At 40.4% G+C, this 14307-nt stretch overlaps 1 protein-coding gene across 2 annotated transcripts in view; it reads right to left on the bottom strand.

Annotated features, from left to right (window-relative positions):
• The window catches only part of TNNI3K (TNNI3 interacting kinase), a 268089-nt gene that overhangs the window by 70818 nt on the left and 182964 nt on the right, over positions 1-14307 (bottom strand). The gene's annotated exons all lie outside the window — the stretch shown is intronic.

The raw sequence follows: 14307 nt of genomic DNA on the forward strand, positions 1-14307 counted from the left end.
AGAGAACAAGTATATCTCCTAATTAGTGGAAGATCATCTGTAACAGGTTTATTAATTATGTGACAGCATTACCTAGAAGAAATGAAGATGATGACATTTGGGACTCAACCCAGTGATAACCTTTCAATAAAATCAGAAGGCCTGATTATCCTCTCAGTTCAGCTGCACTCGGCTAAAGTGGGCCACTCCTAATTTACAATGGCATAAATGAGTGTAGAAAAGGCCCACAAAATCCAGCTGTGAGCAGGCTACCACCAGCAACTGTAAGAGCTGCATAAGGAGGAGGATATTTTGGGCTGATCTCAAAAGGCTAATTTCCGTTTGAAGACTTGATTTAATTTGACAGTCTATCATCATGCATTCCTCTCATTTTGTTCGCTTTCTATTTTGCATAAGAAAGCTTGTAGCACTATGAAGGAGTTACATGAATCGTTATGTCTTCACCATGAGGTGATCTTTACAATCATCTTAGCGCTAGACCCCTGTTGAGAATGGCCGTGAGAATGAATTTGGCATGTAGTGGTAGAAACCTTCACTAATATATGCAAGGAAAGATTTTTCAACTCAGGATGGCTTGGTAGCAATGGAAGATGGTGGGAGGAGAGCCTAACAAAGGTTGCATTTCTGTTTGCTAGACTCCAGTCTATGTTGCTCTCACCATGAGAGAAGGTCCAAATCTAATTAATATAGAGGAAATTAATATAGAAGAAATACCCATATCAAAACTCAAGCCTGCAGCAGGTTATGACTTGAAGAATGTCAGGTGTGGTGTTGGTGGGGAGAAGGTTCAAGCTTGTGTGCTCAGTGGTATAGTGGAGACAGGGATCAGGGACGCTGCACCGGCTCTTTATAAATTGCAGGAACACTAACAACATCTAGAACCCTTCAGAATTTCCTGTTCTTCCAAATGTAGCTGCAATCCCCACATTATCTGGGGGGAAAGGAATTTCTCCAGTAACAATATGCTGTTCCCTGTTGAAATGCAAAGTACTTTGAGGTGGCTTTGTATTGAATGGGTAATTAAGAGCCATTAGCTTTACAAAAGACCTGTTCCTGGTGGTGATTAAAACTACTAGATATGGATCAATAGTTTTGTAATGGACTGACACAGCTGCCTGCATTTTTGGACTCCCCTTGGGGGTAGGCTATGGAGATTGTCATGATGTGCACCTGCACTTTAAAATTCACCACTATGCTACTGGTAAATTGTAACACCACACTAACTATTCAGCTTTTGGAGGAGAGGGCAAGGAGACCTACTTTTGCTAGCCGAAGACTGCCTTTTCTTTCCGCCACTGCCTGCCTTTACCTTGCTTTGCTCTCAACAGCACTGGATATTCACAGGTCAGATAGGCTGTGAGTTCACAATCCTACCTAGTGTTAACACAACCAGATTGGTTGAAAACAAGGGATCTTCCAGTCCTTCCACTCTGCATTTATTCCTGTTGATAGTCCTGTGCTAATTTATCCAAAGATGCAGTTACTTTAGTTGAACTGTAGTGAAAATCTTCAAAATGGACAAAAATGCATGATCAGGACTGTTGGAGAGATACAGTCCTGGTCATGCAGATACTTATACACAACTGGGCTGCCTCCATCCCTTTCAATACCTCATCCCCTTCTTTTCTTTTCCTTCTTGCACAACATACTTTATCCATACTCTGATGATGCGATCCAACTGCTAATTAAAGTGTGAAGTAGCTTTTGATGTGCCTAAGACATAAGGTCAAGAAGCAATCAAAAGCACCGAATTTCTGACCATATGTGATTATTCCTCTGGAGTACCTATATAACCACAGTTCTTGTGAGGTCTGAAAAATCCAACCATATCAAATGTTCTTAGAATACACTTTTAATGTGGCAATTTAATATTTAATATATGCAAATGCATGTGTAACCCACTGGTATATTTTTCTTTAAGAATTCTGAGTGGGAATATTCCTGCACATGCTCAGTAAAGGAGTGAGGCAGTGGAGGAAGCTTGCTTTCTCCTCTCTGTAAGACCCTGAACCCTTGAGACAGGTTAGTAGTGAGGTTTCCTTCTGAACATTTTTTTAAAAAATCTTTTTTTTTTTTTTTTTTTTTTACAAACACTATAAGTTCCTTCTTTATGTTCTTTTATATTATGTAAATGGCTGTTTACAAAGTTTTTCCTGTGTTTCTGGATCCTGGTCTATTTTGAGAAAGTTGCTGCAGAGCTGGAATGAACTGAGTAGAGACTGTTTTCTTTTTTCAGCCAGCAGAAAAATCAAGCTTCAGAGAGAAGTTTTATTTATATTTTTGTTGTGGACTCAAGCTGAAAGACAGAACTTTGGGAGGGCTGTGCTCTATTTTATTGTTCTGGTGATAAGTGTATTGTTATGTATGTAAAATTATTAAATGTGCATTGTTTTTTAATTAAGAAATTAAAATAATAAATGTAAATTGTCTCTGTATACAAGCATTTCATCCTTACTGTGAATCCTGCCTCCCCATCAACTTCTTTGCTCCCCTACTGTTGAAACCTGAAATGGCTCTCTCACCACTGTCACCTATTTGATAGTTCAGATATCTATCCAGCTTGGTTCTGTTGATGAGGATTGTCATTGTGTCTTCCTCATTTAACTCCTAGCTATGTTCCTTGAACGTCTCTCTCTCTTTTCCTCTCTTTAATGTGTGGCTGTTCCTTGAATGCTGTTCCTCAAGACCTTTTGCCTTTAGATCTTGCCTTGTCCTTGATCACACATTCTGTTTACTCCCTTTCCTGTTAATTGGATGGCCAGCCTGGCATAGCACAAACACTGAAATTGAGCTGAGATTCAAGTTTCTATATTTGATACGTAGGAGGATTTCTGGTAGCAGAAGAAACTGGTATTCAGACTGGGTGTTTATGCTCGTCACAGTATTCAGGTGTTGTCCTCCAAGATTTTTCTCTGAGAATTCCTTTTTAAATGGAGCTATTATTCTTTTTTAAAATATAAAGGTTTGCCATTTGCTCCTAGCAACAATGTTTTGTGTGTTTCATCTTTCCAAAAGGATTGTCTCCCAAAGGCAAGCAGTTCCTGTCTGCCATACTGAGAAAATTAGGTATCTGGTGAAGTGGGATTGCTTTGTGATGCACTACTGAAAATGATTAACCTGCATGATTGGAGAGGCATAGCCCCTGGCACATCTGGAGGCATTCCAAGGGTTAACTATGCTGTGATAATTAGGCTTCATTTTTAATCTCATCACATCATTAAAGCCATTAGTTTTCTAACACATCTGCCCAATGTGAAAACACCCAATAATAACTGAAAACTAGGGAAAGTGCAGGAGCTATTTCAATAGTTTGGCAATAGCATCATGTTTCAGGAGTATTAGAAACTCTGCTATCTAAGGGCTGGGGTAGGCGTAACCACATTTATATTGGTAACCACTGTATAAACCACATGAGTCCAACCCTACTATTCTATGATTCTATGATTCTATGAGCACCACTGAAAAGCTCTTTGGGACTGGCTGCGCTCCACATGTTGAAATGCCTCTTACCTAGACTATCATCAATCATGTGGGGCCCTATGCATGCCAGAGATGGTACTAAGATCTAAAAGCCCTACATGATGCCATAAGGCATGTTTCTGCAATACATGTTTCTGTGTCCACTAGGGATGTCTGGATTTTGTGAAATCCTTCCCACGTGTGTTTTGTGGATTATGTGGTATCATTCATTTCAGTGTCTGCTCACAGACGGATTCATTTTTTTTTCATTATGTGGAAAAGTATGCAAATAATTCCGTAAGAGGGTTCACAACAATGTATGTAATTTATGCTGGTATGTAACATTTAGCTTATTGTCTCCCATTCCATTCAACTTTCCCCTGTGTATATTTACCAGTCTCAGCAGAAATGTGTGTATTTTCCTAAAAATTTGTGTAAATTTTGGGAAAGTAAAAAAATAATAATCCAAAAGTCCATGGACTCCATGGTGCCTGACAAGGCCAGTCTGCAGTTGATTCCGCAAGTCAGATTCTTAGAAATCCAAACTCATTTTAGTCCATCTTGAATTTCTCCAGCACCCCTAGTGTACACTAAACTATAGAGCTACAGTGTGGGGAAGAGCTTTTGGTAGTATTCACAAGGGATAATAACAACCAAACCTATCCTAAGATAGCAGCCTTTGCCATATTTTATGTCAATGAATTCCCTAATAATGCATTGCATGAAAATAACTTCCTTTCATTCACTCTGTCAGTGTTTAACTGGATTACCATGAGAGACAGAGACGGGACAATCTCACCTTTTCTACTCCCTCTATACTGTTCATACTTCTATAGATTTCTATCATGTCATTCTTTCTCTACAAGACTTAAGACTTTTTTTTTCATAATGAAGATAGGGCGGCTCTATTGTCCTCACTTCCTTATAGTCCAGCTCTCACAGCCATACGTTACTACTGGGAAAACCATAGCTTTGATTATACGGACCTTTGTCGGCAAGGTGATGTCTCTGCTTCTTACTATGCTGTCTAGGTTTGCCATAGCTTTCCTCCCAAGGAGAAAGCGTCTTTTAATTTCATGGCTACAGTCACCGTCTGCGGTGATCTTGGAGCCCAAGAAAATAAAATCTGTCACTGCTTCCATTTCTTCCCCTTCCATATGCCAGGAAGTGATGGGGCCAGATGCCATGATCTTCGGTTTTTTAATGTTGAGTTTCAAACCAGCTTTTGCACTCTCCTCTTTCACCCTCAACAAGAGGCTCTTTACGAGTCCCCTGGACTGCAAGGAGGTCAAATCAGTCAATCCTAAAGGAAATCAACCCTGACTGCTCATTGGAAGGACAGATACTGAAGCTGAAGCTCAAATATTTTGGCTTCAAAATAATGCGAAGAGAAAACTCTCTGGAAAAGACCCTGATGCTGGGAAAGACTGAAGGCAAAAGGAGAAGGGGACGGCAGAGGATGAGATGGCTAGATAGCATCACTGATGCAATGAATATGGACTTGAGCATGCTCCGGGAGAGAGCGGAGGACAGGAAGGCCTGGCGTGCTATGGTCCATGGGGTCACGAAGAGTCGGACACAACTGAACGACTGAACAACAACAATTGTCCTCCCTTATGCTATTTTTAAAAATGTATATAGATTAACTTAGATGACTTTTTCTCCACTCTCCTGTTTACTTTTCTCCCCTTTTATCTGAGTTTCACTTAAGGGCTGCAGACAAGTCATAAACAATATGAAAGGAAGCATTTATAAAAGTCATTAGCCATACAGCGTGAGTTAAAAAAATGATTTCAATTAAATCTTTGAAACCATAGCAACAGGAAATGCCAATAAAAGTAAAGGAGTGCAGAACCCTAACTTTTCCTACATCTGTCAGTCGAGGTGTATTTAAGGCTTACTGCTAAATCTAGTGGATTTGTCCTGTAACCACTGGGACTGAAGAGGTGAATTATGAGATTTGTATTGTGGTTAAACACATTTATTGAGGGTAATGTGAACAAAATGCTCCCCTCTTTACTTTGTTTGCTCAACACTGGGGAATGCAACAGGGGGAGTAATAATGCCTGGGAATACATTTAACTCTCCACATGCATGCCACTGATAATAACATTCCTCCCAAGAGGCTCACAAGTCTCGGGAAATAAACTATATGGAGTGAATGTCTAAAACTGTCTGCCCCTTCTCATAACAGCATTGTGCCTTGTTGGCACAGGGATATGACGGAACTGGAAGAGAGTATATCTACAATACGTATCATACCACTTTAAGATTCCTTCAAAGAATCTTGGGAATTGTAGTTTGATGAAGATAATGATAATACTTCGTTCAAGATGTCTAGCCTCCCAAACAAGGCTACAATTTCCAAACTCCCCCGAGGGAGAAAGAGTACCTGCTAATCAAGTTTAAATTAAGCAGACTACAACAGCACTTAATTCAAATTTTATGGAGGTGAAGTTTATAATTAGATAAGACCTAAAACATGCATTTCAAATACATTTTATCTTTCAAAGGAGAAAATAAAGAAAACTAGGTGAAAATTCATCTTGCTCACTCTCTTTTTTAAATTGCTGGGCCCATGTGGTAATTTCTTGTTTTAAGAAATATTTTAGTATATTTTTTTCAAAGAAATAATACAGATAAACCAAACAAAGTGAAAATGTAAGTTCAAAGAACACCAGAAAACAAAATACCGATATTATAATCAAAACTGAACATTGAATCGCACCTTACTTTTCCCAGAGGTCTGAAAATTGGCCTTTTCCTACGTTAGAGTTTCCCTACCCCTGAGATATGAGGATGTAAGGAAATACATGACCCCATATTGTAGAGAAGCTGCATCAACTCCTTGTTATTATAAGGACAAGAGACCTCTTCCAGAAAATTAGAAACATCGGAGGTAAATTCCAGGCAAAAATGGGAATGATCAAAATGACAAGGACCTAACAGAAGCAGAAGAGATCAAGAAAAGGTGGCAAGAATATACGGAAGAGCTGTATAGGAAGGATAATAATATTGGGGACAGATTTGATGGTGTGGTCAGTGAGCTAGAGCCAGACATCCTGAAGAGTGAAGTTGAATGGGCCTTAAGAAGCATTGCTAATAACAAGGCAGCAGGAGATGATGGTATCCCAGCTGAACTGTTTAAAATCTTGCAAGATGATGCTGTCAAGGTGATGCATGCCATATGCCAGCAAATTTGGAAAACATAAGAATGGCCACCAGATTGCAAAAAAACAACTTATATCCCCATACCAAAAAAGGGAAACACTAAAGAATGTTCAAACTATCGAACAGTGGCACTTATTTCACATACCAGTAAGGTAATGCTCAAGATCTTGCAAGGTAGACTCCAGCAATTCATAGAAAGAGAATTGCCAGATGTACAAGCTGGGTTTAGAAAAGGCAGAGGAACTAGAGACCAAATTGCCAATATCTGCTGGATAATGGAGAAAGCCAGGGAGTTTCAGAAAAACATCTATTTCTGTTTTATTGACTATTCTAAAGCCTTTGTGTGGATCATCACAAATTGTGGCAAGTTCTTGGTGGGATGGGGATACCAAGTCATCTTGTCTGCCTCCTGAGGAATCTGTATAACGACCAAGTAGCAACGGTAAGAACAGACCACGGAACAATGGACTGGTTTAAGATTGGGGAAGGAGTACGGCAGAGTTGTATACTCTCACCCTCCTATTCAACCTGTACGCAGAACACATCATGCGACTTGCTGGGCTTGATGAAGCCAAGGCTGGAGTTAAAATTGCTGGAAGAAACATTAACAATCTCCAATATGCAGATGATACCACTTTGATGGCTGAAAGCGAGGAGGAGCTGAGGAACCTCATGACGAAGGTGAAAGAAGAAAGTGCAAAAGCTGGGTTGCAGTTGAACCTACCCCCCCCCCAAGATTATGGCAACCAGCTTGATTGATAACTGGCAAATAGAAGGAGAAAACATGGAGGCAGTGACAGACTTTGTCTTTCTAGGCGCAAAGATTACTGCAGATGCTGACTGCAGCCAGGAAATCAGAAGACGTTTACTTCTTGGGAGGACAGCAATGACAAATCTAGGGGTGTATGAAAGTTCCACCATGGATCTCGGGGAGGCCGAATGCCAGCGCATTCGGCCCCCTGAAATTGGTGGTGGAACGGCCCGCCCCCCCCGGGACGAGACTTACCTTGGGCGGATCTTCCTGGCGGCGGCGGCTCCAGCGGCGGTTCGGCGGCGGTTCGGCGCCACCGCTGCCATTTCCAAGTTAAAAAAACAAAAAACAAAAAAAATGTGATAGGCTACGTAAAGATTTACGTAGCCTATCACAGATAGATTTCAAAAAAACACCGTGATAGGCTACGTAAATCTTTACGTAGCCTATCACGGCTGACTTAAAAAAACAACAACAAAAAAATAGCCGCTACACTATTTGCGTTCCCCTTACTTTCACTGTCTTAGTCTACCTAAATGTTTACGTAGACTAAGACATGCCAAAATAAAGAACGCAAATGGCGGTGGCCATGGCCATTTGTGTACGCGCGTTTTTTTTTTTTTTAAATCAGCCGTGATAGGCTACGTAAACATGTATGTAGCCTATCATGGCTAACTGCAGGGATGCAAACGGCGGCGGCTACGGCCGCCGCCATTTGCGTCCCTGCTAGCCAGCGGCTGGATGTCCAGCTGCTGGCGGAGCTGGCCGGCGGCTCTGCAGAATCGCTGCGGAGCACAGCTGGCAGGCCAGGATTCCGGGGGGGAGGAACGGAGCACCTCCCCCCCCGGCCAGGATTCCGGGGGGAGGGACGGAACACCTCCCCCCCACCATCAACATAATCCGTGGAAAGGTAAGTCACTTTCATACATCCCTAGACAAATCTTGATAAAATAGTTAAGAGCAGAGACATCACACTGACAACAAAGGTCCGCATAGTTAAAGCAATGGTATTCCCCTTAGTAACCTATGACCATAAGGAAGGCTGGGCGAAGGAAGATAGATGCTTTTGAGCTGTGGTGCTGGAGGAAAATTCTGAGAGTGCCTTGGACTGCAAGAAGATCAAACCAGTCCATACTCCAGGAAAGAAAGCCAGACTGCTCACTTGAGGGAATGATATTAAAGGCAAAACTGAAGTACTTTGGCCACATCATGAGAAGACAGGATACCCTGGAGAAGATGCTGATGCTAGGGAAAGTGGAAGGCAAAAGGAAGAGGAGCCGACCAAGGGCAAGATGGATGGATGATATTCTGGAGGTGACGGACTCGACCTTGGGGGAGCTGGGGGTGGTGACAACCGACAGGAAGCTCTGGCGTGGGCTGGTCCATGAAGTCACGAAGAGTCAGAAGCGACTGACTGAATAAACAGCAACAAACTACTATTACACTCAGGTGCAAAATAGCCTTTTTTATTCAGGCAAGCATTTTATGAACACAGTAGAGAAAGCAGTTCTTTTGTGTCTGTTTTGTTTTTATAAAAGAGATTTATGTTATGTTTGTCTAATTGTCATCTGTCTCTTTGTCATTGTCACTGACTCTTTGAAAAAGGGCTGGTGGTGGTGGTGGAGGAATTAAATTCAATAAATATTTTAATGCTCTGATGTAAAGTCTCTGAGGGACTTTGGGCATTAGCAAGCATGGAAGGAAAAATATATATCCAACAACAATAGGTCCTTAATTCAGAGAGCCTCTTTATATATTGCCAAATGCATGGGGAGAGCAATGGGGATGGGTTCAAGTTCCTCTACTTGCATGTTCTGTGTACTGTCTGAAACTGGGCATCTCACTTCTCCTCCAGCAGTGAATGGTATTAGTGGTGCTGAGGCCTTCCTCCACCCTCCCTTTCCCTCACAACTAAGCAGCCACACAAGAAAACATTATTGAGGAGCACAGCGCACGAGGGGCAAATTGCATCTCTAGAGAAGTGGGGCTGACAAGCACAAAAGTTCCTTTAGTTTCACAAGGGAATCATGCATGCTTGAGAATGGCAAACTGTTAATGTATCTTCAAAAGCAACGAAACCCAAGATGCCAAATGAAATTGCTTGATTAAGAGCCACGCTTACCATATTCACAATTACTACTGAATGTATCTTTAAGGCACCCATGCACCACAAATACCATAACCCCCCAACAGGTTGTTAGGGCCCAAATGCCCACATTATAGCACACACACTTTTATTTACTGATTTGATTGATTGATGGTTAGAAAATGAAAAACATGCTGGCTGGGGCATGCTGGGATTCATAGGCCTTTTTTCTGTCTAAACATGCATCGGATTGTGCCTTAAAGGAAGGGATTTCTAGGGACAAGTGGCAAGTAAAGGACGGGTTCAGTATCCCCTCCTATCTGCTAATCCTGTGCTTGAAATGGTCCCTGACCCCGCACCCCATGTATCACTGCTTTACAGCTGTTCAGCAGTACCCCGTGTTCCATTCCCAGTGATGGGCTTGGTGCCATAATGTCTAATTTGGCCCTTGGGGAGCAGTAAATGAATACTATTCGTTTTGAAATGAACTGGCTTTTGGTTTTGACTGCAATCTCTTCATTGGTTATTATTTTTTTGTGATTTGTTTCTGGGTATATATGTGTCAAGAGGTAGCTGTGAAAGATACAGATCAAACTACATAAATTTGATATAGCATAATTGATGCTCAGGAAGACCCTGGAGTTTGCTTTGATGACTAATGCTGCACCACAGGTCAGGATAGGATCTGTAAAGGGTATTGATTCCATGCCAGTTTTCACTCATTGTGGTATCTGGTTAGTACAGTCAGTTTCTCAGTTTTAAGAATACTAACCTTGCCCGCAAAATTGAAGAAGAATATAAATAAAAAACTTAACTATGTCTCCAGTCTGTTATTTATCCTGGCTCATCTTTTGTGTTAGCTTGTGCCACTTAAACTTCCAGGGTCAGCATTCTGAATGCAGTAACAATCACTCATATCTGAAGTTACTGATGAGGCAGAGTGAGTTTGGGCAGAAAGTAGGAAATGAGAGTAAGCAAAGCAGAGGCGAAAGGTCTAGAGAGGTTAAAAGTATAGAAATCGGGACATTCAGACATATCCTCTTTTTTTGTAGTTGAAAAGACACAAGGGAATCAGTAAGCTTCAGAATCAAATGGAAGAATGCTCCACCTGCAGAGCAGTTTCTGTGTGAGATGCTGCTATTTATCCAGAACGAGCCTTTATGTAGTTCAGCACAACAGTTCCATATTTGGGTAACTCCGCAGCACAAAACTGGGTTAACCCTATCTCTAATAAACAGAAGCTCCAAGGATGCACCTCATGAGCCTCTGACAGTTTAAACCTGCTTGCATCTGAGGATGTGCTGAAAATGGTTACTTTAAAAAAAAAAAAAAAACACTAAAAAAAACCCTCAAAGGAAATCACAGTGGCTTAGGGATATTTGTCTCTCACATCCACATGGAACTGAGATTTGTAACCTCTTCAAATATACATATGGAAACCCCAGGAAAATAAAATCCTGCTGAAAAGTCTGGAGCTATGTTCCTACCCACAGTCCTTTGTGCTGGCTTCTTTCCCTTTACATTTTTAAGTGATTAAAGGATCTGAGGCTATGCCTGAGGGTTCTAGTCTTCTCTGACTGAAGAATGGTATAACTAATTGGAAGCTGAAAGGGAGGGGGTTATGCCTTTGCCCGATTCAAAGACAGCCGCTTAACAAGTGCTTATTCTGTCTACTCCCACCACCATTTTCTGCTGGTCTCTTTATTCTTCCCTAGATATGAGCCTGTTTCAGCTTCTTACCCTGGAACCTTAGGGCTCTTTGAACTTTATCAAGAATAGTTTTTAAATGAAATTTGACATGACATTTATGGAAGAATTACACATGTTTATACATATTTTACAGGATGATATAAAACCCCAAATGAACAAGAATGCAAAAAGAAAGGAAGAGAACTGATCAAATGGGAGCAATGTATTTATCATCAATTAATCGATACCTCATTAAAAGTGGGCATTGGACACTTATCTTCAATGTACAAAACACCCAGGTTCCAAGAGTGATATAGATCCTGATATTCAATTTACAAACACTGTATGGCAAGTTGTAGGTTGTGAATATTTTACACTTCTTGTATGATACATTTTTAATTTCTCCTTTGTCAGACATGACTTCGTTTTCCAATACTTTACACAAAGAATCTGTCAGTTGTTAACAAATGTAACAGAGGTTCTTGGAATTTCTTAGGGAAAATCAGGTTAGTATAACTGAGGAAATGTATTGTAGGATCACTAATTGTACTGTAAGTTTGAATATTTCATTGATTTCTCAATCACTATTTCCTAAAATTTCCTTGCTTTGTTGCAAACCCATGACATAATGGGGTTGGACCTAGATTTATGCTGGATCAACTGCGCTGATAGAACTGGACTTCCCAACTCCCTCCTTTCCATTTCAGCCCTTCCAGTCCCTCCAAAATGCTTCACAGAGCATCAGGCGACCCTGCTGAATGGGGTAAGATGTGGTATAGGGGTATGGGGATCCCCCCAAATCAGGCAGAGGGACCTTCTGTGAGCAGAGCCTTTCCTCTTGTGGAAGGCATATCCTGTATCCAACCCATGGTAAAAATCCTCTTTGTCAGCCTGACAGTGTCAACAGTTGCTACTTCCTGTTTTACATGAAAACATTATCTCTGTGTTTTAAAGCTGCTGTGAACAGAGCTTTGATGGAATAAAAATTATCATATATCTATAGGTACACCTTCCATATCTTTAGCCCATTTGTTAATATACGATTTATTTTCTTGACTATTCATTCCAAATATAACCAGATATAATTTAGAGAGGAGCCTCTTGTTTTCTATATTAGCCATTTCTTTTAAAGCCTATTTTGGCATGATTTATATATACTTCTAAGTTTAAGTTAATTAAAAGAACCTTATTTGTTTTAGGTCTTTCATGACTAAGTAGACAATAATACAGAGTTTTCAAACATATTTTCATATTTGTCCATGCTATGTTTCTGCCATAGCTTAAAAGTACATAACACATTCCTATATCATAGAATAGTCAGAATAGTAGGGTTGGAAGGGGCCTACAAGGCCATCAAGTCCAACCCCCAATATGTGTCTACTCAGATGTAAGCCCCACTGAATTCAATGGGGCTTGCTCCCAGGAAAGTATGCATAACACTGCAGCCTAAACGTTCATCTAGATATATTTTTTTGAAGTATCTATAACAATGGAGGCAACTGGGGACTTCACAGATACTAATGTATTTCTATATCTCAGACATCTGAAATAGTGTTGCCTATATCATTATCATTATTATAAGGTTTGTTTCTTGTAGTTGTAAATAATTTCCAAAATAAGGTCCTTAAGGGCACAATCCTATGCATGATTAGGCAGAAGAAAGTCCTACAATTCCCAGCATTCCCCAGCCAGCATAAGTAGTTATAGGACTTTTTTCTGTCTAAACATGCATAGGATTGCATCCTAAGTCAGTAAAGCCAATTAACATTCAATATGCTTAAATATACTTTTTTTCCCAGTCGTATAATTTTGTTACATACTCTAGGTTTCTCCTCCATCCAAATAAATTTGCTTAATAATAATTGCCACTCCTGTAGTACATTCACAGAAGTATGAAAGGGTGACTTCTATAACATTAATTTAGAAGGATATTCCTTTTTAAGGCATTTATCTCCCTTGAAAGATATAGTTTGAAGGTGTTCTGTACATTGATGTCTTTTTTGGATTTTCTTGAATAAAGGCACATCATTATCTTTATATAGATTTCCATTCTTATCATCTGATAGGGGTTCATATCCTGTAGAATAACTGTGGACTGATATCATAAACATAGTCTCTAGATAATAAGCCCCATTGAACTCAGTGGGATTCCAGATGAACATTCATAGGATTGCACTGTAATCTGTCAAATGGTGAAAAGCACACTTTAAAGAAATGAAAAGATATTCCCCTCATAAACATTCACACCACAGAAAATTACCTCTACCCCCTGCCCAGTATTGAAGTCTCCTTCCCATCATCCCTCTGAGCTGCCTCATACAAGAACTGTATGACCAATAGGAAAACACAATGTTCATTAATGTCCTAAGGCTGCAATCCTAACCGCACTTACTAGAGAGTAAGGTCTATTCTTCACAGTGGGACTTACATCTGAGTAAACTTCATAAGACTGCACTGTAAGTGAAATATTTCAACAACGATTTCCCCTCAAACCACAAGTATCTTTGTTGAATAATCTTAAAAATATTTAACTAATTAGAATTCATAACATTCAACACGTATCCCTTTCTTCTCATCCATGTGGGAACAAATGATACCGCCAAGCAGACCTATGAAGAAATCACATCAGACTTCGAAGCTTTTGGAAGGAAACCCAAGAACTTTGCAGCCTGGATAGTTTTCTCATCCATCCTTCCAGTAGTTAAGAGGGAAAGAAAGGGAAAGAAAAATACTCCGGGTGAATGACTGGCTATGAAGGTGGTGCCGATGAGAGAGATTTGGATTCTGGGACCATGGGCTATACTTCCTGGAAGATGGGCTGTTGGCAAGGGATGGGTTGCACCTCACAAAGGCTAGGAAGAATGTGTTTGGCCACAGCATGAAGAACTTCATCAGGAGGGCTTTAAACTGAATGCTATGGGGAAGGGAGATGTAAAATTGGAGGTAACAATGGACCAAGGTTCATGCACCGCAATGGAGAGAACAGTTCTAATAGTGCCCAATAATAGTCTTCACAAACATTTAGGAAAAAAGCCAGACCATGAAGCACATGGTCTTCGATGCCTATATACTAATGCCCAGAGTATGGGAAACAAACAGAACAAACTTGAACTCTTAATACAGGAGGGAAATTATGACTTGATAGGTGAAA

This window comes from Heloderma suspectum, chromosome 4 (assembly GCF_057233095.1).
Source record: "Heloderma suspectum isolate Gila_16-S chromosome 4, 16-S_ref, whole genome shotgun sequence".
NCBI lineage: Eukaryota > Metazoa > Chordata > Lepidosauria > Squamata > Helodermatidae > Heloderma > Heloderma suspectum.